A 24,567-nucleotide genomic window follows, 5' to 3' on the forward strand; every position below is an offset into this window, starting at 1 on the left:
GCAGGAGATCATTGCACCCCATTGAAATGCTCCGGCCTATTGTTAGAAGCCCAGATCGGGCCAGACTTTCCGTCACCAAAAGTTCCTGGGAGATGGGACACCTGGGGGCGGACCTTGGTGTCCTGTCAGGCAGACATCAAGAAACCCACTGGGTATTGGAACCCCCTCCTGGGACCTCATTGGCCGGAAGCCAGAGAAGTTTCTGGAAAGGCAAGCAGGCTGGGGGATAAAGGGACATACTTTGAGAGACCAGCAGCGAAGACTCGACGAAGGAGGCGGCCTTGCCCATTCGGAAGACTGACCGAAGAAGGAAAGAAGGAAGAAGCTGCCATCGAGACTCACCTTCGTGACGACGGACCCGAGGAACTCAGAGAATCGGGCCTGCAGTTCAACCAAACCATCTTTACGGGTAGTATACTTGAATCTGCTCGGGTATCCTCTTGTTTTATGTGGGTAATTTAAGGGTTAATAGTGTTATTATTAATAAACTTGTTGAACCTTTACTTGTGTTTGTCCTTTGTCCATCTTGCAAATAAGGGCACCGGGGTAAAATCTTAGAGTAAGCAAACTGGTCGAAGGTATCTGAGAATTAACAGGTACAACAATTCCTTCACCGACGCTGGGCCAATATCCTAGAACTTCTGCCCTAACCAGCACTGTGGGTGTACCTGCACCATATGATCCGCAGCAGTTCAAGAAGGCACCTAATCAGAGCCCTCTCTCAATGGCAATTAAGGGTGGGCAAAAACTGTTGGTCTAGCCAGCGACACCCAAATCCCATGAGCAAATAATAAAAAACAGTTGCTGATGAGATTTCAGTTGCATTTATGGTTCTGTTATTCCATAATTCATACCATTTGCCCAAAAACTCTACAAAATCTGAGAGCAAAGGAATATTTTCTTCATGAGAAAATACTTGACAATCTGATTTCTTTTTGTTTTGTCAAGTAGTAGAGTGAAACATTTCTATTACATTGGTGTTACATGCAAGTGATACAATTGGGGGAATTTTCCTGTCCCGCCCACCACAGGAATCGGTGCGGGCGCGGGCGGACCATGCAAAAGTCCATTGACCTCAGGTGGGAATTCCCGGCCTGGGGCGTGCGCAGCCGGAAAATCCCATCCAATGTGTGTCTGCAAAAACAAAAATCACATCGTTTGCTAGTAACGTTTACGAAAGTGGTGATTTCGAGAGACAAACTAAAATGTACAGACCAAGATTCTTTTTTATCTTGCGATTTTTGCAACTTGTAATTTTGTCATCCAATAAATTTAGGGCGAAGCCATCCCATTGCAATGAATATTTGGGCAGTCAATGTGGCGTAATTAACAACGTTCAACATGTTGATGATCTTGTGCCTGATAGTATATATATTCAAAGCTCTAAATTATTGCAGTCATTGGAAGATTAGCTAGTACTATACAAAGCAAACATTTAACAAGTAGGAATAGACCTTTGACTGTTATTACCCAGTAAGCATTATTTTGCACTCTCAGAACCGAAACAAAAGTTCTTAACCAAAACCCTAAAAAAAGAACTTTGGGTTTTATTGAAAGGCAAGAAATAAACTCAAAAATATGTAGTTATCAACATCCTCTGCACAAGTCCTTGTTTGTGCAAACAGTGTGATGTTGGGCACCAATGATGAATACATTCATATAAGTTTGTCAAAAGAATGTGTTACAGCACAGTGCAGATCAAGAACAACTTGCTTCATCAGGAGAATGGATGTGGCTCAGTCATTTTCACATCAAGTCTTTTGGTATTTTCACAAATGGTTATCTCTGCTCAAGGAGACCCTACTGCCAATTCTGCATTCCTCTGTTATCTGAAGTTGGCTGCAAATAAGTTGCCATTTTCTTCAACAAAAAGCATCTGTTTACAGTTATTTCCTTGTTATCTCGACTAGGTTCCAACTTTCCCACGAGGAACACCTGTTTCGCATTCCAAATTTGAGCAATTGGTTTACATAAGCATAATCCAATTATGAATGTGGGTGCCTACACCATTAAAATAGATCCTGAATTAGGTGATCAGCTCACATAAGCAGAACCTAATTACAAAAAGCAGTGCCTGCAACAATGAGGCTCATTTCTAGGTCAGAAGTTCAGTGGCCACTACCTTTGGGAAGATGTGTTTTCAGCTCCATAGTGTAATTGTCCAATTACTAAAAGCTCGTGGGCTGGAGCCTATTGAGTAACAGTAAGTTTGACATGAGTAAGTTTGACATTGTGTCATTGGCAAAAGCATCAAGTGGAAACACAAGTACATGTCCACCCAGTCTTCAAATTCTACTTGGTCTCTTTTAAATATTATTCAATGACTTGCCAAAGCATTTAATGCATATAAGTGGTAATCATATAAAATGTTGACCAGGGTTGCAACCAATGCAGGAAAATATAGTATGAGTTGCCAATAGATGGCACAATCTACAGTACATTTCATTGAGGAAGATAGGTGTAGTGAGTACATAATGCTTGAAATTTGATTGCTCAGTGCCTGATTTTCAAGTGCGAATTACGCAGTTAGGGGTCAAGTATGGCACGCATGCACTCGATCTGGAATGGACGTAACATGTTGTTCAGGGTGCCCAGGGGAAACATGCATTGAACTCACTGTAAGATGGAAATAAGGATCCGATATTGATTCTAGGACCCTTTCATGAAATTATTACTGATTGACATTTCATCGATTCATTCAACAAATTATGATGCTTAGAGTGAACATAGAACATAGAACATAGAAAGCCACAGCACAAACAGGCCCTTCGGCCCACAGGTTGCGCCGATCACATCCCCACCTCTAGGCCTATCTATAGCCCTCAATCCCATTAAATCCCATGTACTCATCCAGAAGTCTCTTAAAAGACCCCAACGAGTTTGCCTCCACCACCACCGACGTCAGCCGATTCCACTCACCCACCACCCTCTGAGTGAAAAACTTACCCCTGACATCTCCTCTGTACCTACCCCCCAGCACCTTAAACCTGTGTCCTCTCGTAGCAACCATTTCAGCCCTTGGAAATAGCCTCTGAGAGTCTACCCTATCCAGACCTCTCAACATCTTGTAAACCTCTATCAGGTCACCTCTCATCCTTCGTCTCTCCAGGGAGAAGAGACCAAGCTCCCTCAACCTATCCTCATAAGGCATGCCCCCCAATCCAGGCAACATCCTTGTAAATCTCCTCTGCACCCTTTCAATGGCTTCAACATCTTTCCTGTAATGAGGTGACCAGAACTGCGCGCAAGTGGGGTCTAACCAGGGTCCTATAAAGCTGCAGCATTATCTCCCGACTCCTAAACTCAATCCCTCGATTAATGAAGGCCAGTACGCCGTACGCCTTCTTGACCGCATCCTCCACCTGCGAGGCCGATTTAAGAGTCCTATGGACCCGGACCCCAAGGTCCTTCTGATCCTCTACACTGCTAAGAATGGTACCCTTCATATTATATTGCTGCTTCATCCCATTGGATCTGCCAAAATGGATCACCACACAAGAAGCTTGCAGGGCTACAATTTAAAGTGATCATTTATTCTATTCCAGTATGTCTCTGATTTGTTCTGTTTTGCTGCTGTTAGGCTGCTCAGGTTTTTGTTGGTGATTTTGTCTGGAGGAAAACTGAGTGGTGGGAACAACAATGAGGCGCAGAAATGGTTGTTTTCCTTGCAAAATTTACCTCGTGTCTGTTGGACCTGCCTTTGAGGATAGAACATGATGGGGAACAGCAGCAATAAAGGGGACTGCAGGAGCAAAAGGAGGGGGAGCACGGTGTAGGATACTCTACCCAGCCCACTGTCTTCAGAAAACAGTTCTATTGTCTGAACCTGATGATGAAGTAATAGGAAGAATCATCTGCTCTTCAATTATAAGCTTTAATGAGGACCAATTCCACATCCTGACTCTGCTCTGGGTCAGAACAACTACCTGGAGGGGTATGGCGCGGTCTATGTTTTTTAAAAGGCACGAAACTTGTAATGTTGATGTTTAGGGAGGTTTGGGCGTACTTGTACAAGGAACACAACGGGCGAATTTTCCTATCCCGCCCGCCGTGGGAATCGTAGCGGGTGGGACAGGGCTGTGCAAAAGTCCGTTGACCTTTTCCGGTCTTAGGGCATGTGTGGCCGGAAAATCCTGCCCAACAAGTTAGTATGCAGTTACAACAAGCAGTTAAGAAAGCAAATGGCATGTTGGCCTTTGTTACAAGGGGATTGGAGTACAAGAATAAATAAGTCTTGTTACAATTGTATGAGGCTTTGGTGAGACCACTCCTGGAATATTATGTGGTCGGTTTAGCTCAGTTGGTGGGACAGCTGGATAGTGATGCAGAGTGATGTCAACAGCACGGGTTCAATTCCTGTACCAGCTGAGATTCTTCATGAAGGCCTGCCTTCTCAACCTTCTCAGCCTGAGGTGTGGTGATCCTCAGGTTAAGTCACCACCAGTCAGCTCTCCCCTTCAAAGGGCAGAGCAGCCTATGGTCATCTGGGACTAAGGCAACTTTACCTAGAATATTCTATTGGAGTATTCAAAGATTCTGCTGCTGGACTGCTCGGAGCACTTCATCCCTGCTCAAACCTCTTTTGCCTGTTTTGTGTGCTTGTTTATCTATCTTAGTGCTCCTTGGAAGAACATCTGCAGTAACTGCAGCTTAGGAGGTGGAAGGCTTCCTTTGAGCACACTGCAGGTTGTAGTGATTGGTAATCTTCTGCAGCTCTGGCTCTTGAGGGTCCAGCTGCAGAATAGAACATTTTGGCATAGGTGGGGCAGGCTGTCGCAGTTGGTTGTGTGACACTAATGAGGGCACTTGGAGGGAAGGTGGCGAGGAAGAAATATAATAGCAGGTGCTTCTCCAGTTGGAGCCAACATCACTCCCACGGAACGGTGCCAAAAGAGTGCAGGAGTGGGGTGATGCTGCTATCATGGCAAAATAGTATCAGTGTGAACTATGGCAGCAAGCAATTGTCACCAAGAGGCTTCAGCATGATGGGCCCAATTGTAATGTACGTGGATCTGATCACTTACATTGAAACCATAGAATCCCTACGCAGATGGAGGCTATTCAGCCCATTGAGTTGGCACTGACAACAATTCCACCTCAGCCCTATCCCCATAACCCCATGCATTTACCCCACTAATCCCTCTGACCTAAGCATCCCAGGGCACTAAGGGGCAACTGCCCAGTGGTTAGCACTTCTGTGGTTAGCTGAATGGTATTGTTGGTTCCTTTTGAAGCTCCAGCAAGAGTTGAGATGCAGATCTCCATACTGTGTATCTTTAGGCAATAGATCAATGTCATTGCAGTGCATGTTAGAGTTCCTGGAATGCAGCCATCAGCTCTCTTTTGTAATCTGGGCACTTGAAGTTAAAAAAAAACATTCTAAGTGCTCTGCAAGTGGAATTGGAATGCAAGGGGCACTTTCTGAAAAATTACTCTCTGTGTCATCCTTCCCGAGCTCATGTGCTTACAATTGGTGATCGTGTGCAAATGGAATGAAAATTGGCGGTGTGGTAAATAGCGAGGAGAAAAGCCTTAGATTACAGAGCAGTATAGATTGGCTGGTCAGATGGACAGAACAGTGACAAATTGAATTTAACCCTGAAAAGTGTGAGATGATGCATCTTGGGAGGACTACCAAGGCAACAGAATACACAAAGAATGGCAGGATGCTAGGAAGTACAGACGACCAGAGGGACATTGGGGTGCATGTCCATAGATCCCCAAAGGCAGTAGGACAGGTAGATAAGGTGGTCAAAAAGGCACATGGAATACTTGCCTTTGTTAGCTGACGCATAGAATATAAGAGCAGGGAGGCTATGGTGGAACTGTATAAAACACGCATTAGGCCACAGCTAGAGTACTGTGTGCCGCTCTGGTTGCCACACTATAGGAAGGGTGAGATTGCACTAGAGAGAGTACAGAAGAGATTCATCAGGATGTGCCTGGCATGGAGCATTTCAGCTTTTGAAGAGAGGCTGGCTAGGCTGGAGTTGTTTTCCTTAGAGCAGAGAAGGGGGACCTGGTTGAGGTGTACAAAGTTATTAGAGGGATCAATAACCAGGGGCATAGATTCACGGTAAGGGGCAGGAGATTTAGAGGGGATTTGAGGAAAAACTTTTTCACCCAGAGGGTGGTGGGTATCTGGAACTCCCTGCCTAAAAGGGGTGGTAGAGGTGGGAAACCTCACAACATTTAAGAAGTATTTAGATGAGCACTTGAAATACCATAACATATGAGGCTACGGACCAAGTGCTGAAAAATGGCATTAGAATAGATAAGGGCTTGATGGCTGGCATCGACACAATGGGCTGAAGGGGCTTTTTTTGTGCTGTAAAGCTCTATGACTCAAAGGGGGGAGTTTTCTTGTCCCGCCCGCCATGGGAATTGGAGCAGGCAAGGGGAGGATCATACAAAGGTCGTTGACCTCGGGTGGGACTTTCCGGTTTTTGGGTGAGCAAAGTTGATAAATCCCGCCCAATGACTCTAATTACCATGCGGAAGGGCCCTCTAGTGTAAGGTCGAATGTTGCTGCACCTTTATAAGTGATGCGCCCCCCCCCTCTCCCTGTATCAGAGCGCTCTACATTTTCTACACTTTCAATGGAAATTCTTTAAATTCTGTTCTCTGGCATAAGCGCAAAGCTCAGCAGGAAGACGGTCTGCTCATGCTTGGTTTCCGGGTCCCATTGTTGGCTGGCTACTGTGGAGCAATTGAAGGAGTTTATTTAGTGGTCAGAAAACAAAACGGTTGTAGTTAAGCAAGTGGATAGTGCCCTCTCAATGACCTGAGGGGAGCCACATCAGCCAGTGCTCCTGCATGATGCTGTGGCGCAAGACACAGAACCTGTCGGGGCGTGAAAAAAATGAGGCCACATTTCAAGTTTAGCCGAGAGATACAAAGACGGCGTAGGTTGTTAACTCTTTGCAACCAGGGCCCAGGGAAGTCTGTGAGGAGCTGGAGCTCAGAAGCTCAGGATCGGTTAAAGCTGCCATTGGGAGAGTGAAGATCAGTGAAGCTGACAAAGTGCCAGCTCAAGGAAGCTGATACAGTTGTTGGGAGAAGCATTGATCTGGGACTATGCCTGTGTTAGACATTGGCGTCTAGAGTGATACCCAGTTAATCTAAAAACAATATGCAAGAAAAAAGCAACTGCAGAGAGATCAACAGTAGCTTGGCCAACACAGTGAGATGCGGTCTCAGACGTGGATCAGCTCAGCTGGACAAGAAGACCAAGAAGGCTGGATCTGGGAGCAGATTTGAGAGAAGTCGGGAATAGCATACCCTTGGTGAGGATTTACTCATGCAACTTGGGTGCAGTGGAACTGTTGTCACCTGGGGATCAGACAAGCCATTTGAAGGAGAGAAGCTGAAATTCCTTGTGAGGAAGACATAGTCACAAAAGGTCCTGCAAAACTAAGTGCTGACTGATATCTGGGCAGGTTGCTGGAAAATCCATGGAATCTGTCTTGGTAATGCCTGCCATCCAGCATTCACCTTGTAGTGTGTTCAATCACGGTTTTCTTGCAAATTCATATTTACCTCATGTAAATTCATGTTTACCTCATGTTAATTTGGATGTTAGGGTATGAGGTCGATGGTATTAACTGTTTTCTTTGTTGACTCTTGTAATGTATTTTTTTCCTATTTGGTTAAAACCATAAATCTTGCGGCTTTATTCTCTTAGTAAATACTGGGGCATTCAAACTTTGTCTATCTTATGACAGGGTTACTGACCCCGACTACATCGTAAAAACATTGGGGGCTTGTCCTGGATCCTAACGGGGGACAATGGTTAGCTTTAGGGAGGGATATTTGGCTGCTGTTATCAGCTGCAATTATGTCATGCTGAGTGTGTGGGATGAGATTGAATTGAGAAGGGCAAAACAGGGCAAGATATAAAGAACCCTATGAGATGTCCCATCCAGATTCCACTTCCAAATTTTAAAAAGCTGCACAGTTCCTGTTTTTAAAAAATGAATCCCTAAAAGCTCTCATTTTGTTTAAGCATTTCTTGGGAATTAAAAGCAATGATAAACATAGTGATAATGTGGCTTGTTATTACTTGCTGCATCCAAAGGTAGCCATGGCAATGAAAAGCTTCATGAATCATGCAGCTGTCCTCACTGTGCTGGTTATTATTAATGCTCATTAGTGTGTATATCATTTTACCCGTGTAATAATAATTAAATAATGCAATGATGTAAAACATAATGGAAAAGCAAACGATGCAGAAACTGCTTTAAGAAAGAAACGAGATAAGAAAATAAATATTAACTCATGATTGCAAAAGATTAGGATAGAATTAGTAAATCAATGTTTCGAAGAATGCACTGACTTACCATTTCAATTTTCAGAAGACTTTTTTTGTTTTCTTTCTCTAGTGGATATAAAAAATTGCAATGTCCACGCGTTTTCACGATTCCGTTTTTCATATTGACTGTTGGTGTTATGCAAACTGACTTTCAGCTGGTGGGACAGAGATTTTCTGAAAAGTGCATATTTTGACCAGTCCAAGAAACATTCATCATGCAGAAGGATAAATAATTTATTGTGCATTAAAATTCAACACTGGAGAGGTTCTGTGAAATGAGCAGCCTGAATGATTTCCCAGAGGAACTGTGCAGCTTTCTAGGAAAACCAGCTTTGATATGCAAAACACACATTGAACTGTAGCTCTGGCAATTAAAGCTTCAGATGGAACAGATGGTGTGTTGTTAGAACTTCAGAGCACTTCTGGGAAAATGTTATTATAACAGTAGCTTGAAAATTGGTTGCAAGCTGTTTTTCTTTCACATCATGCATTGTAAATTGTATCGAGACATGAATTCTGCGACGAAATTTTGGTACCGAGAAATATTATTTTCATTTCTTATAGGCTGCGCACATTTGCCAGAACACAATATTATTACTTTTCAAATGTTGGAGCTGGGAATGGCAAAGTTTACAGGAAGATGAAATTTCTCCCTGAACAATGAACTTGAGAATGCCCGTATGTCTTCTTAATTATTGACTCAGTAATAAAATCACCTTCTTGGAAGCCAGTCATTTCTAAGCCAAGATTCCTATAATACTGTTACCAACGTCATTTATTATGACAAAGAACAGGCATTCTTAGATTTATCATTAAAATAGTAATTGCACTCCCTACTTCTGCTGTAAATATATAATTATTCCTTTAAAACAAGCTATCTAATCTTACAAAGATGTATTTTCTCCCTGTGCCAAGTCAGAGGTATCCAGCATTGCAACCATCAATTATCGATTCTACTGTGATGTTTACAGCAGTGGCATTGTGTAAATAAAATTGGAAATAGAATCATAGAATCCCTACAGTGCAGAAGGGGGGCCATTCGGCCCATCTAGTCTGTACCGACTCTTCGAAAGGGCATCTTACTCAGGCCCTATCCCTGTAACCCCATCTATTTACCCCGCTAATCTCCCTAACCTACACATCTTGAGATACTAAGGGGCAATTTAGCATGGCCAATCCACCTAACTTGAACATCTTTTGACTGTGAGAGGGAACTGGAGCACCCAGAGGAAACCCACGCAGACACGGGGAGAATGTGCAGACTCCACACAGACAGTGACCCGAGGTTGGAATTGAACCCAGGTCCCTGGTGCTGTGAGGTAGCACTGCTAACCACTATGCCACCGTGTCGGCTCAAAAGAGGTCAGGAGAGGAAAATCAGAGGTCGGGAGGGGGGATTAGAGGTCAGAGATGGGATTGGCAGTCAGAGATGGGATCAGAGGTCGGGTGGGAATCGAAGGCCGGGAGGGGAATTGGAGGTCGGTTGGAGGGGGGGGGGGGGCAGGGCAGAGGTCGGGAGGGGAAAATCAGAGGTCAGGAGGGGGTTTGGAGGTCGGGGATGAGATCTGAGATCATGGAGTCAGAGGTTGGGACAGAGGATTCAAGGTCAGGAGGAATCAGAGATCAGGAGAGGGGATTGGATGTTGGAGATGGGATCAGAGGTTGCGGGGATCGGTGGTGGGGGTATTGGAGGTTTAGAGGGGGGTTCGGAAGTCGGAGATGGGATTAGATGTTGGGGGATCAGAGGTTGGGGAGGATTGATGGTCAAGTGGCATCAGAGGGCAGGAGGGGGAAGAGGAAGGTGGGGGGGGCAACGAAGGTCAAGTGAGATCGGAAAGAGAGTCAGGGGATCGGAGGTTTGGGGATGAAGGTTGAGCCTCAGATGAGGGGGGAGGAGGGAGTCAGTCCATGGGTCAGGTCTGCTTGAACCTGGAAGAGGGGGAGGAGTCCCATGCTGGTACAGTGAATCCACTGGGATAGGGGGAAAGCGGTGTTGTGGGCTGGGGGTGTCCAGTAGGGGTGGGGGAGTAGTTGGGCAGTAGGGTAAGTGGGGAGAGTTCCCTTGAGCATCAAGGTGTGGGGAAGGGGCCATCTCCCTTTGGGTGTGGAGGGGTGGGGGGGAGGGGGGTCAGTCTGGATATTTACAATAGTTCTTCAGAAGTTACAAGAAATTTTATTTCTGCTGACATTTTCTGGACCACTATTGATATAACCTCGCCAAAATCATCAGATGTTTGGAAATTAAATTACATTTCGGGATGGTTTTAAGCACAGTGCAATTGACCAAAGGAAGTTTGCACTGTGAAGTTCAGAGAGGGGGTCTCAAGCACATTTCTGGGGTTATTTCACCCCCCCCCTCCCCCCGCTCCCACTGCCCCACCTCCAGTCTGACGCTGTAGAGTTATGGCCCGATGTCTCAGCTTTGGCTCTCAGTGCCAGAGGTTGTTGCTTCAAGAACTACACCAGAGACTGGAGCAGAAAATCTCACTCCAGTACAGTACTGGAAAAGTGCTGGACTACTGGATGTGCAGTCTGTTGGACGGGACTTTAAACAAAAATCCTGCCTGCTCACTTGAATTGATGTGAGATACCCCATAGCATTATTTAAAGATCAGAGAAATTTGATTTGATTTATTATTGTCACATATCTTGGGATACAGTGAAAAGTATTGTTTCTTGCACGCTATACAGACAAAACACGCCACTCATAGAGTACATAGGGGAGTAGGAAAGGAGAGGGTGCAGAATGTAATATTACAGTCACAACTAGGGTGCAGAGAAAGATCAGCTTAATATAAGGTAAGTCCATTCAGAAGTCTAAAGACAGCAGGGGAGAAGTTGTTCCTAAGTTGGTTGGTGCTTCTGATTCAGACTTTTTCCCAATGGAAGAAGGTGGAAGAGAGTATGTCCAGAATGCGTGAAGTCTTTGAATATGCTGGCTGCTTTTCTGAAGCAGCGGAAAGTGTAGATGGAGTCAATGGATGTGAGGAAGTTAACATCCCCAGTGTGCTGGCCAGTGGTTTATTCCTCAACTAAAAAACAACAGACTATCTTGTCTTAATTACCTTGAATCCTTTTAGTCTGCTTTCCACATTGTCCACAGCAGTAACACTGTTAGTCAAAATCACCCCCGTCAGATTTTAAAGTAAAGTTTAAAGTTTATTTATTAGTCACAAGTATTTTATGAGTACTATCAGGAAGCAAAGCCCATAAACAGGCCAACCTGTGACCCTCCCCCTGCAGATCCAATGGCCAAAGGCACTCCATCTGGTATCTAAATCCCAGTCAACATCTAGCTTTCTCTCTCTCCCTCTCTGCAACTCTCTCTTACTAGGTATGCAGCCCCTTTGGACCAAACCAATAAGATTCTTCATGTTACCCTGTGCTCTTCCTCTGTAACTGATCCGCGATAAATCACACGGGAGGCAGGATGTACCCGGGAAATAAAGGCTTTTATTGCCAACAATAACAGAGCTACTATATACAATATACAATCCCAGACTAAAGGGTCACCAGGCAGAGCAGTGACCTTTATACCTCTCCCAGGAGGCGGAGCCAACTGGGGTGTACCATAGGACTATATTAACAGGTAGAACAGCCCAACCCTAACCCCAACAGTAACATATCTACAGACTCATAGTACTGGCCAGACCATGGCTCAGCACTCCTGGTGGTAACCAACAATGGTTCACCACATTCACCCCTCCTTTGAAAACAAAGGCCGGCGGGGTACAAAACACAGAACAATTGTTCATCTGTCTATAAGTTCAAATGGTCCGGGGGACCGCACCGTCGCTGTGACCTCCTCAACACCGGCGATGACACCGGTTCAGGCAATCGCTGTGACGTTCTCTCCAAGGCGGTGTCCAGCGACTCCTCCAGTTCCTCATGGGCCGGTAGACCACGAGGTGGTGACAATCCGCTGAACTCGGGCACGCCTTGAAGTGGCGACCATCTCCTGGACTCAGGCAAGCTGTACATGGGAGTAAGAGGGTTAAGTGGTGGCCCCGATACTGCCCGCGCCGTGTCAGGAGGGGAGATAATGGTTGGGGGGTCCCTAACTGGGGGTGTGGGAGCGACAGGGGTTTCCAAGCCCCCTGCTGGCGCCAGATCTCGAATCGAGACCGTGCCCTCTCGCCCGTCAGATATGCCACGTAGGCATACTGAGGGTTGGCGTGGAGGAGATGGACCTGTTCAACCAAAGGGTCGGACTTGCGGGTCCTAACATGCCGCCGCAGGAGGACAGGTCCTGAGTACGTCAACCAAGACGGTAATGAGGTCCCAGAGGAAGACTTCCTAGGGAATGAAAACATTCTCTCATGAGGAGTAGCGTTGGTTGCCGTACACAGGAGTGAGCGTATGGAGTGGAGCGCATCAGGGAGTACCTCTTGCCAACGGGAGACTGGAAGACCTTTAGACCTCAACGCCAGTAAGACAACCTTCCAGACTGTAGCATTCTCTCGTTCAACCTGTCCATTACCCCTTGGGTTGTAGCTCGTGGTTCTACTAGAGGCAATCCCATATGAGAGCAGGTATTGCCTCAAGTCGTCGCTCATGAACGACGAGCCCCTATCGCTGTGGATATAACAGGGGTAACCGAACAGGGTGAAAAGATCACGAAATGCCTTGATAACCGTGGCAGCGGTCATATCAGAACAGGGAATGACAAAAGGGAATCGTGAGTACTCATCAATCACATTGAGGAAGTACACGTTCCGATCTGTCGAGGGAAGGGGGCCCTTAAAGTCCACACTCAGTCTTTCGAAGGGATGAGTGGCCTTAACGAGGTGTGCCCTGTCAGGTCGGTAGAAGTGCGGTTTGCATTCCGCGCATACCCGGCAGCTTCTGGTTATGGACCTGACATCCTCCACCGTGTAGGGTAGATTCCGGGCCTTTATGAAGTGGAAGAGCCGAGTGACCCCCGGATGGCAGAGGTCATTGTGGAGAGCCTGTACTCGATTCTCCTGCACACTAGTGCATGTTCCACGCGACAGGGCGTCCAAGGGCTCGTTGAGCTTCCCTGGACGGTACATGATATCATAATTGTAGATGGAGAGTTCGATTCTCCACCTCAAAATTTTATCATTCTTGATCTTACCCCGTAACGTGTTGTTGAACATGAACGCCACGGACCGCTGGTCCGTGAGCAGAGTGAACCGTTTTCCCGCCAAGTAATGGCGCCAATGCCGAACGGCCTCCACAATGGCCTGGGCCTCCTTTTCCACCGCCGAATGTCGAATTTCAGGGCCTTGGAGGGTGCGAGAGAAAAAGGCGAAGGGCCTGCCAGCCTGGTTAAGTGTGGCGGCCAGGGCGAAATCAGATGCATCACTCTCCACCTGGAAGGGGATGGACTCATCGATAGCGTGCATCGTGGCTTTCGCGATGTCGGCTTTTATTCTTGCAAAGGCTAAGCGAGCCTCTGTTGTTAGGGGAAAGGAGGTAGACTTGATGAGCGGACGGGCTTTGTCCGCGTAATTGGGAACCCACTGTGCATAGTATGAGAAGAAGCCTAAACATCTTCTCAGTGCTTTGATGCTAGTGGGCAGGGGGAGTTCGAGGAGGGGACGCATACGGTCTGGATCAGGGCCAAGGACCCCGTTTTCCACCACGTATCCGAGGATAGCTAGGCGGTGCGTGCGAAATACACACTTCTCCCTGTAGTAGGTCAGATTCAGACGAGATGCAGTGCGTAAGAACCTAAGAAGGTTGGCATCGTGGTCCTGCTGGTCATAGCCGCAGATGGTGACGTTATCCAGGTACGGGAAGGTAGCCCGCAGCCCGTTCTGGTCCACCATTCGGTCCATAGCACGCTGGAAGACCGAGACCCCATTCATGACACCAAAAGGAACCCTTAAAAAATGGTACAGGCGACCATCCGCCTCAAAGGCCGTGTATTGTCGGTCCTCTGGGCGAATGGGGAGCTGGTGATAAGCACATTTTAAGTCGATGGTGGAGAACACCCGGTACTGCGCAATCTGGTTGACCATGTCAGATATGCGCGGGAGGGGATACGCATCCAGCTGCGTGTATCTGTTAATGGTTTGACTATAGTCTATGACCATCCGGGGTTTGTTCCCATTCTTAACCACCACGACTTGCGCTCTCCAAGGACTCGCGCTAGGTTGGATGATCCCTTCCTTGAGGAACCGCTGAACTTCAGATCGAATGAAGATCCGATCCTCAGCGCTATAACGCCTGCTCTTTGTTGCAATGGGCTTGCAGCCTGGCACGAGATTCTGGAATAGGGAGGGTGTGGTAATCCTGAGCGTTGAGAGACTACATGTGGAGCGCGTTGGGCAATTTGGAGGCTGCGGGTCTCCCACTGAAAGCGGAGGGAGTGGCCCATCATACTGCAGGGTTACACTCTTCAGGTGGACCATAAAATCTAGTCCTAGGAGTATCGGCGCGCAAAGGTGCGGTAACACAAGGAGCCTGAAGTTCTCGTAAACCGTGCCCTGCACCGTCAGATTGACCACGCAGCTCCCTAGCACGGTGACAGACCGGGACCTTGACGCCATCGAAATTGTCTGCTTGACAGTCCGAATCTGGAGACCACACCGCTTCACGGTGTCAGGGTGAATGAAGCTCTTCGTGCTCCTGCTGTCAAACAAACAATAAATCTGGCGTCTGTTTACCTGTATGTCCATCATGGACTTGTCGAGTCTCTGAGGCTTGGCCTGGTCCAGGATGATCGATGCCACCGTTGGTTCGTGGGTGCAACTGCTGGCAGCTGAGATGGTTGATGACGACCCCTGCTGGTCATTCGCGTTCGGTGCCGACCAAAATGGCTGCCCCCATTGGTCGCACGTGGACGATGGCGCCAAAACCTGCGGCCCCTGCGGGTCGCACATGTCTTGCGACTCCGTAGTTCGGAATGGCGACATCCTGGAATCGCACGTGGTAGAAGACCTTGAAGATGCAGAAGACAAGGAGGCCGGCTCCAGGGAGTCACACGCCGCACTGCTGTTTTTGGATGGAGGTTTGGTCCGGCATACTTTGGAATAATGTCCCTTCTTGCCGCAGGCGGAGCACACCACCGCTTTAGCTGGACATCGCTGCCGAGGGTGTTTCACCCCCCCACAGAAGTAACACCGCGGGCCACCTGGAGCTGCTGCCGTCGTCAGGTCCGAGGCTAGAAACGCAATCGCGCAGTTTTTCGGTCCCGCTGAATAAAGTGGAGTCTGCGGCTGCCCCTGCCACAATGTCTCCACGCGGTCGTCGGGGTACATCTCCAGACTTTTGGAGGCCGTTTCTAGAGCGTCAGCTAACTCTATGGTTTTAGTGAGATCGAGGTTACCTTGCTCCAACAGCCGAAGGCAGATGTACGATGAGCTGATTCCCTCCACGAACGCATCTCGAACTAAGTCGCTCATGTACTGGGCTGCCGACACTGACTTGCAGTTGCAGGCTCTAGCTAGCTGCTGAAGTTCGCACGCGTACTGTTCTGTCGTTTCGCCGGGCTGCCGCCGTCGAGTGGCTAGAAGGTGTCGAGCATGGATCTCATTTGGCGGTTTGTTGTATCGCTTTTTGAGAAGCTCGAGGGCCCCTTTGTAGTCGGGGGCCTCACGGATCGCTAAGTATACAGCGTCGCTTACCCTCGCGTGGAGGACCCGGAGTCTGTCGGCGTCGTCAGTGACCGCTGTGGAGGCATCGAGGTAATCTTGGAAACACTTCAACCAGTGGTCGAAACTGTTCGATGCTCCCGCCGCACATGGGTCCAACGTAAGCCGTTCGGGTTTAAGCATTTGCTCCATGTTTTCTTTTGGGTTTTTTTCAAAAAAAAAGAATTTACTTGTTGGCAATAAAATTGATGCGCGATAAATCACACGGGAGGCAGGATGTACCCGGGAAATAAAGGCTTTTATTGCCAACAATAACAGAGCTACTATATACAATATACAATCCCAGACTAAAGGGTCACCAGGCAGAGCAGTGACCTTTATACCTCTCCCAGGAGGCGGAGCCAACTGGGGTGTACCATAGGACTATATTAATAGGTAGAACAGCCCAACCCTAACCCCAACAGTAACATATCTGCAGATTCATAGTACTGGCCAGACCATGGCTCATCACTCCCGGTGGTAACCAACAATGGTTCACCACAGTAACATCTCCATTCTTGATCTGCTTTATTTAAAATTTCCCCTTCGCTCTTTGCTACACATTTTGGTTACTGAACCTTGAGTCATTTTGACCCCACACTTTGGGTAAACCCTTTCTCTCTACTAAGTGTCTTTTCTCTCTTTCAAATCCTTCAGGCACAAGGCTGATAGCACACACACCACACTCAGCATATCGTGTTTATCTCGTATTTATGTGCCACATAAATATGGAGCGATAGATCCAGGTTGTCATTTGCAATTTCTGACTTTGCAAGCATGTTCCATCATTAGATATATATATATATATAAATGATTTGGAAGAAGGTGTAACTGGTGTAATCAGCAAGTTTGCGGATGACCCGAAGATGGCTGGACTTGCAGATAGCGAAGAGCATTGTCGGGCAATACAGCAGGATATAGATAGGCTGGAAAATTGGGCGGAGAGGTGGCAGATGGAGTTTAATCCGGATAAATGCGAAGTGATGCATTTTGGAAGAAATAATGTAGGGAGGAGTTATACAATAAATGGCAGAGTCATCAGGAGTATAGAAACACAGAGGGACCTAGGTGTGCAAGTCCACAAATCCTTGAAGGTGGCAGCACAGGTGGAGAAGGTGGTGAAGAAGGCATATGGTATGCTTGCCTTTATAGGACGGGGTATAGAGTATAAAAGCTGGAGTCTGATGATGCAGCTGTATAGAACGCTGGTTAGGCCACATTTGGAGTACTGCATCCAGTTCTGGTTGCCACACTACCAGAAGGACGTGGAGGCGTTAGAGAGAGTGCAGAGAAGGTTTACCAGGATGTTGCCTGGTATGGAGGGTCTTAGCTATGAGGAGAGATTGGGTAGACTGGGGTTGTTCTCCCTGGAAAGACGGAGAATGAGGGGAGATCTAATAGAGGTGTACAAGATTATGAAGGGGATAGATAGGGTGAACGGTGGGAAGCTTTTTCCCAGATCAGAAGTGACGTTCACGAGGGGTCACGGGCTCAAGGTGAGAGGGGCGAAGTATAACTCAGATATTAGAGGGATGTTTTTTACACAGAGGGTGGTGGGGGCCTGGAATGCGCTGCCAAGTAGGGTGGTGGAGGCAGGCACGCTGACATCGTTTAAGACTTACCTGGATAGTCACATGAGCAGCCTGGGAATGGAGGGATACAAACGATTGGTCTAGTTGGACCAAGGAGCGGCACAGGCTTGGAGGGCCGAAGGGCCTGTTTCCTGTGCTGTACTATTCTTTGTTCTTTAGAGGGAGCACTGAACAGGAGCAAATACATTTGTACAGGGTGAAAAGGTAGCTCAGGCTCATACACAGAAAATAGAAGCAGGAGTAGGTCATTCGGCCCTTCAAGCCTATTCTGCCATTCATTATGATCATAGCGACTCATCAATCTCAATATTTGATCCTGCCTTCCTCCCATATGCCTTGATCCCTTTAGCCCCAAGAGCTATATCTAATTCTTTCTTGAAATCTTTTAAAAGTAGGCTTATATTAACACTGCAATGAAGAAACTCCCCTAGTCGCCACACCCTGGGCTGTTCGACGACACTGAGGGAGAATTTAGCATGACCAATGCACCTAACCAGCATATCTTTCGGAGTGTGGGAGGAAACCCGAGCACCATGGTGACATGGAGAACGTGCAGACTCTGCACAGACAGTGACCCAAGCCGGGAATCGAACCCAAGTCCCTTAAGCTGTGAGGCAGCAGTGCTAACTGCTGTGCCACCGTACCGCCTCAACTACTTTCTGTGGTAGTGAATTCCATAGATTCACCACTCTCTGAAGAAATTTCTCCTCACCTCAGTCCTAAAAGGTTGACCCCTTATCCTCAAACTATGATTCTTAGTTCCGGACTCCCCCACCATCGGGAACATTCTTTCTGAATCTACACTGTCTAATCCTGTTAGAATTTTATAAGTTTCTATAAGATTTTTGATTTAATTTGATTTGATTTATTATTGTCACATGTATTAGCATACAGTGAAATGTATTGTCTCTTGCGCGCTATAAAGACAAAGCATACCGTTCATCGAGAAGGAAATGAGAGAGTGTAGAACGTGATGTTACAGTCATAACTAGGGTGTAGAGAAAGGTCAACTTAATGGAAGGTAGCAGGGAAGAAGCTGTTCTTTAGTCGGTTGGTACATGACCTCAGACTTTTGTATCTTTATCCCGAAGGAAGAAGGTGGAAGAGAGAATGTCTGGGGTGCGTGGGGTCCTTGATTATGCTGGCTGCTTTGCCGAGGCAGTGGGAAGCATAGACAGAGTCAATGGATGGGAGGCTGGTTTCCGTGATGGTTTGGACTACATTCACAACCTTTTGTAGTTTCTTGCGGTCTTGGGCAGAGCAGGAGCCATACCAAGCTGTGACACAACCAGTACGAATGCTCTCTATGGTGCATCTGTAAAAGTTGGTGAGAGTCGCAGCTGACATGCCAAATTTCCTTAATCTTCTGAGAAAGTAGAGGCGTTGGTGGGCTTTCTTAACTATAGTGTCGGCATGGATAGACCATGTCAGGTTTTTGGTGATCTGGACACCTAAAAACTTGAAGCTCTCGATCCTTTCTACTTCATCTCCATTGATGTACACAGGGGCATGTTCTCCTTTACACTTCCTGAAGTTGATCTCCTCTCACTCTTCTAACCTCCCAATGAATATAATCCTAACTGACTTAATGTTTCCTCACATGACAGTCTTGCCATTCCAGGAATCAGCCTTCACTGAACTCTGTCTATAGCAAGGACATCCTTCCTTAGAAAAGGACATGAAAACAGAGCACAATACTCCAAGTATGGCCTCACAAACACCCTATACAATTGCAGTAAAATGTTCCAATTTCTATATTCAAATCAAAGCACTCTCAACTGCCGGGTGCAGAGCAACATTGACAGAGACCTAGGGTTGAATTTTTAGCTCCCAATACGGTTGGACATGAGGTGGGTGAGTGTATAACTTCTCATTGCTGGTTGGCATACTAATTTCCTGGCTGCCTCCCATTCCTGGGTCAATTTTGGAGAGGAAAGATTGGGGGGAATGGGCAGGGCTGCCTGCTTGCGGGAGGCAGGTTGCAAATTAGGGCACTTAAAGACCTTATTGTTGATTGGGACTTGCCAGTTAGTCTCCAGGTCCTCACAGGCATCGGGGACCATGCAGCTGCCTGTACGCGGCCACCCATCGTAAAATCATAGAATCCCTACAGTGCAGAATCGAGCCTGCACTGACAACCATCCCACTCAGGCCCTATCCCCATAACCCCATGTATTTTTCCTGATAATCCCCTTGACACTAAGAGGCAATTTAGCACGGCCAATCCACCTAACACGTACATCTTTGGACTGCTGGATGAAACACACGCAGACACGGGGAGAACGTGCAAACTCCACACTGAGGTGAAATCGAACCCTGGGTTCCTGGAGCTGTGAGGCAACAGTGTTAACCACTGCGCCACCGTGCCGCCACTCAGCAGCAGACTGGAAGGCCAGTGCTGCAGGGATGCGTAGAAGCTCCCGCTGCCTGTCTGGGTTCAGAGTGTGGGCTCAGCTGCAGCCACAGGCCACCTATTGAGGGGCTCTCCCTCTCTACAATGGTGATGCGCTATTCAGACATGAGGCTTGAAGCTCAGTAAATGAAAGGCTTTTATTTACTGTTAACGAAGCTACCAGAACTTATATACACTATCCCAGACTGAAGGGGTTCCGGCCAGAGCAGGGACTCTTATACCTCTCCCAGGAGGCGGAGCCCGACTGGGATGTGCCACAACACTACAGTACAAAGGTGTAACAACCCCACCCTAACCCCAACAGCAACAATAGCACAACCCAACAGTAACATATGTACATCCTTGTAGTCCTGGCCAGCCCCTGGCTCAGCACTATCCAGTGGGAACCAACGATGGTTCACCACATTCACCCCTCCTTTGAGAACAAAGGCCGGCGGGGTACAAAAAAACAGAATAAAGTGTCAGCAGTCTATAAGTTCAGACGGTCAGGGGGACCGCACCGTCGTTGTGACCTCCTCAATACCGGCGGTGACACCGGAGTAGGCACTTGCGGTGGCGTTCTCCCCAAAGCGGCGTCCAGCTGTTCTTCCACGGACTCACAGGCCGGTTGACCCTGAGGTGACGGTAGTCCAGGGGATCCTGACACGCCCTGCGGTGGCGACCATCTTCTGGGCTCAGGCAAGCTGTACATGGGAGTAAAATGGTTAAGCAATGGTCCCGATGCTGCCCGCGCCATGTCCGGGGAAGAAACAAGAGATAAAGGGTTTGTTACAGGGGGTATGGGAGCGACAGGGGTTGCTACGTCCCCTGCTGGCGCCAGGTCTCGGATCGAGACCGTGTCCTCTCGCCCGTCAGGGTATGCCACATAGGCATACTGAGGGTTGGCGTGGAGGAGATGGACCTGTTCGACCAACGGGTCGGACTTGCGGGCCCTTACATGTCGCCGCAGGAGGACGGGTCCTGAGTACGTCAACCAAGACGGTAATGAGGTCCCCGAGGAAGACTTCCAAGGGAATGAGAACATCCTCTCATGGGGAGTAGCATTGGTTGCCGTACACAGGAGGGAGCGAATAGAATGGAGCGCATCAGGGAGCACCTCTTGCCAACGGGAGACTGGAAGACCTTTTGACTTCAACGCCAGTAAGACAGCCTTCCAGACTGTAGCATTCTCGCGTTCCACCTGTCCATTACCCCTAGGGTTGTAGCTCGTGGTCTTACTAGAGGCAATCCCGTATGAGAGCAGGAATTGCCTCAAGTCATCGCTCATGAACGACGAGCCCCTGTCGCTATGGATGTAGCTGGGGTACCCGAACAGGGTAAAGAGATCACGGAATGCCTTGATAACCGTGGCAGCGGATGTATCAGAGCAGGGAACAACAAAAGGGAACCGAGAGTACTCGTCAATGATATTGAGGAAGTACACATTCCGATCTGTTGAGGGAAGGGGGCCCTTAAAATCGACACTCAGTCTCTCGAAGGGACGAGTGGCCTTGACTAAATATGCCCGGTCAGGTCGGTAAAAGTGCGGTTTGCATTCTGCGCAAACCCGACAGCTCCTTGTTACTGACCTGACGTCCTCCACCGAGTAAGGCAGGTTGCGGGCTTTTATAAAGTGGTAGAGCCGAGTGACCCCAGGATGGTACAGGTCATTATGGAGGGCGTGCAAACGGTCCTCCTGTATACTAGCGCATGTTCCACGCGAGAGGGCATCCGAGGGCTCATTGAGTTTCCCTGGACGATGCATGATGTCGTAGTTATAGGTGGAGAGTTCAATTCTCCACCGCAAGATCTTGTCATTCTTGATCTTGCCCCTCTGCGTGTTGTTAAACATGAACGCCACGGACCGCTGGTCCGTGATCAGGGTGAACCGTTTTCCCGCCAAGTAATGGCGCCAGTGCCTGACGGCCTCCACAATGGCCTGGGCCTCCTTTTCCACCGCTGAATGCCGAATTTCGGGGCCTTGGAGGGTGCGGGAAAAAATTGCGACGGGCCTGCCCGCCTGGTTAAGTGTGGCGGCCAGGGCGAACTCAGATGCATTGCTCTCCACCTGAAAGGGGATGGACTCGTCTACAGCGTGCATCGTAGCTTTCGCGATGTCGGCTTTCAATTTATCGAAGGCCAATCTGGCCTCTGGCGTTAAGGGAAAAGTCGTGGACTTAATAAGCGGACGGGCTTTATCCGCGTAGTTGGGAACTCACTGTGCATAATAAGAGAAGAAGCCTAAGCATCTTCTCAGTGCTTTCGCACTAGCAGGTAAGGGAAGTTCAGAAAGGGGGCGCATACGGTCTGGGTCAGGGCCAATGGCCCCGTTTTCCACCACGTATCCTAGGATGGCGAATCGGCGCGTATGAAACACACACTTCTCCCTGTTGTAGTTCAAGTTCAGGCGAGATGCAGTGCGTAAGAAGTTCAGGAGGTTTGTGTCATGGTCCTGCTGGTCATGGCCGCAGATGGTGACATTATCCAGGTACGGGAAGGTAGCCCGCAGCCTGTTCTGGTCCACCATTCGGTCCATAGCACGCTGGAAGACCGAGACCCCATTGGTGACACCAAAGGGAACCCTGAGAAAGTGATACAAGCGATCATCCGCCTCAAAAGCCGTGTATTGTCGGTCCTCTGGGCGAATGGGGAGTTGGTGGTAGGCAGACTTGAGGTCTATGGTGGAGAACACCTGGTACTGTGCAATCTGATTGACCATATCAGGTATGCGCGGGAGGGGATACGCATCCAGCTGCGTATATCGGTTAATGGTCTGACTGTAGTCAATGACCATCCGGGGTTTGTTCCCGCTCTTGACCACCACGACCTGCGCTCTCCACGGACTAGCACTGGGTTGTATGATCCTTTCTTTGAGGAGCTGCTGAACCTCAGATCTAATGAAGATCCGATCCTCAGTGCTGTAACGCCTACTTTTCGTCGCGATGGGCTTGCAGCCTGGCACAAGATTCTGGAACAAGGAGGGTGTGGTGATCTTCAGCGTCGAGAGGCTACAGGCGGGGTGCGTTGGGCAATTTGGAGGCTGCTGCTGTTTTCCCACTGCCAGTGAAGGGAGTGGCCCACCGTACTGTAGGATTACACTCCTCAAGTGGACCATGAAGTTTAGTCCGAGAAGTATTGGCGCGCAAAGATATGGCAACACAAGGAGCTTGAAACGCTCGTAAACTGTGCCTTGCACCTTCAAGGTTACCACGCAACTCCCTAGCACGGCAACAGACCGGGACCTTGATGCCATAGAGATTGTCTGTTTGGCAGGTTGAATCTGGAGTCCACACCGCTTCACAGTGTCTGGGTGGATAAAGCTCTCAGTGCTCCCGCTGTCAAACAGACAATAAATCACGTGGTTATTTACCTGGATATTCATCATAGATTTGTCAAGTCTATGAGGCTTGGCCTGGTCCAGGATGATCGACGCCACCGTTGGTTCATGAGCGCCACTGCAGGCAGCTGAAGTTGATGAGGAGGACCCCTGCTGGTCGTTCGTGGTCAGTGTCGACCAACATGGCTGCCCCCATGAATCGCACGTGGGTGAGGGCGCCAAACTCAGCGACCCCTGGTGGTCATACTCCTCCGACTCCGTCGACCGTAATGGCGTCGTCCTGGTCTCGCACGTGGACGAACCCCGCGACGACTTCGACGATGAAGACCCGAGCTCTGAAGAATCGCAGGCCGCACTGCCATTCCTGGGTTTAGATCGGCACACTTTTGAATAATGCCCTTTGTTACCGCATGCGGTGCACAACACAGCTTTAGCGGGACACTTTTGCCGAGTATGCTTCGTGCCCCCACAGAAATAGCACCGCGGGCCACTCGGGGCTGCAGCCATCGTCTGGCCCGAATGGGAGCACGCCATTACACAGCATTTCGAACCCGAGGGACGAGGAGGGATTTGCGATTGCTCCTGCCACGTTGTCTCCACATGGTCCTCCGGATATAAAGCTAAGCTCTTGGAGGCCGACTCGAGCATCTCTGCTAACTCGATGGCCTGGGTAAGATTAAGGTTACCTTTCTCCAACAGTTTAAGTCGAATGTACGACGATCCGACCCCGGCCACAAACGCATCTCGGGCGAGGTCATACATGCTCTGCTCAGCCGACACAGCTTTGCAGTCACAGCCCCTGGCTAGCTGTAGGAGCTCATTCGCATAGTCCTCCATCGTTTCGCCAGACTGCTGTCGTCGAGTGGCTAGGAGGTAACGAGCGTGTATCTCATTAGGTGGTTTGGTATAGCGCTTCTTTAGAAGCTTGAGGGCCTTAGGATAATTAGTGGCCGTACGGATCACGAGGTAGACAGTGTCGCTTACCCTCGCATGGAGGACCCGGAGTCTGTCATCATCTGTGGTGACCGCTGCGGAGGCTGCCAGGTAGTCTTTGAAACACTTCAGCCAGTGGTCGAAGGTGTTAGAAGCGCCCACTGCACGTGGATCTAGTGTAAGGCGTTCCGGCTTCAGAATTTGCTCCATACTCTCTCTCTTTTTTTTTCGACGAGAGTTTAACGACAGTAAATAAAATTGATGCGCTATTCAGACACGAGGCTTGAAGCTCAGTAAATGAAAGGCTTTTATTTACTGTTAGCGAAGCTACCAGAACTTATATACACTATCCCAGACTGAAGGGGTCCCGGCCAGAGCAGGGACTCTTATACCTCTCCCAG

This window comes from Mustelus asterias, chromosome 25 (genome assembly GCF_964213995.1).
Source record: "Mustelus asterias chromosome 25, sMusAst1.hap1.1, whole genome shotgun sequence".
NCBI lineage: Eukaryota > Metazoa > Chordata > Chondrichthyes > Carcharhiniformes > Triakidae > Mustelus > Mustelus asterias.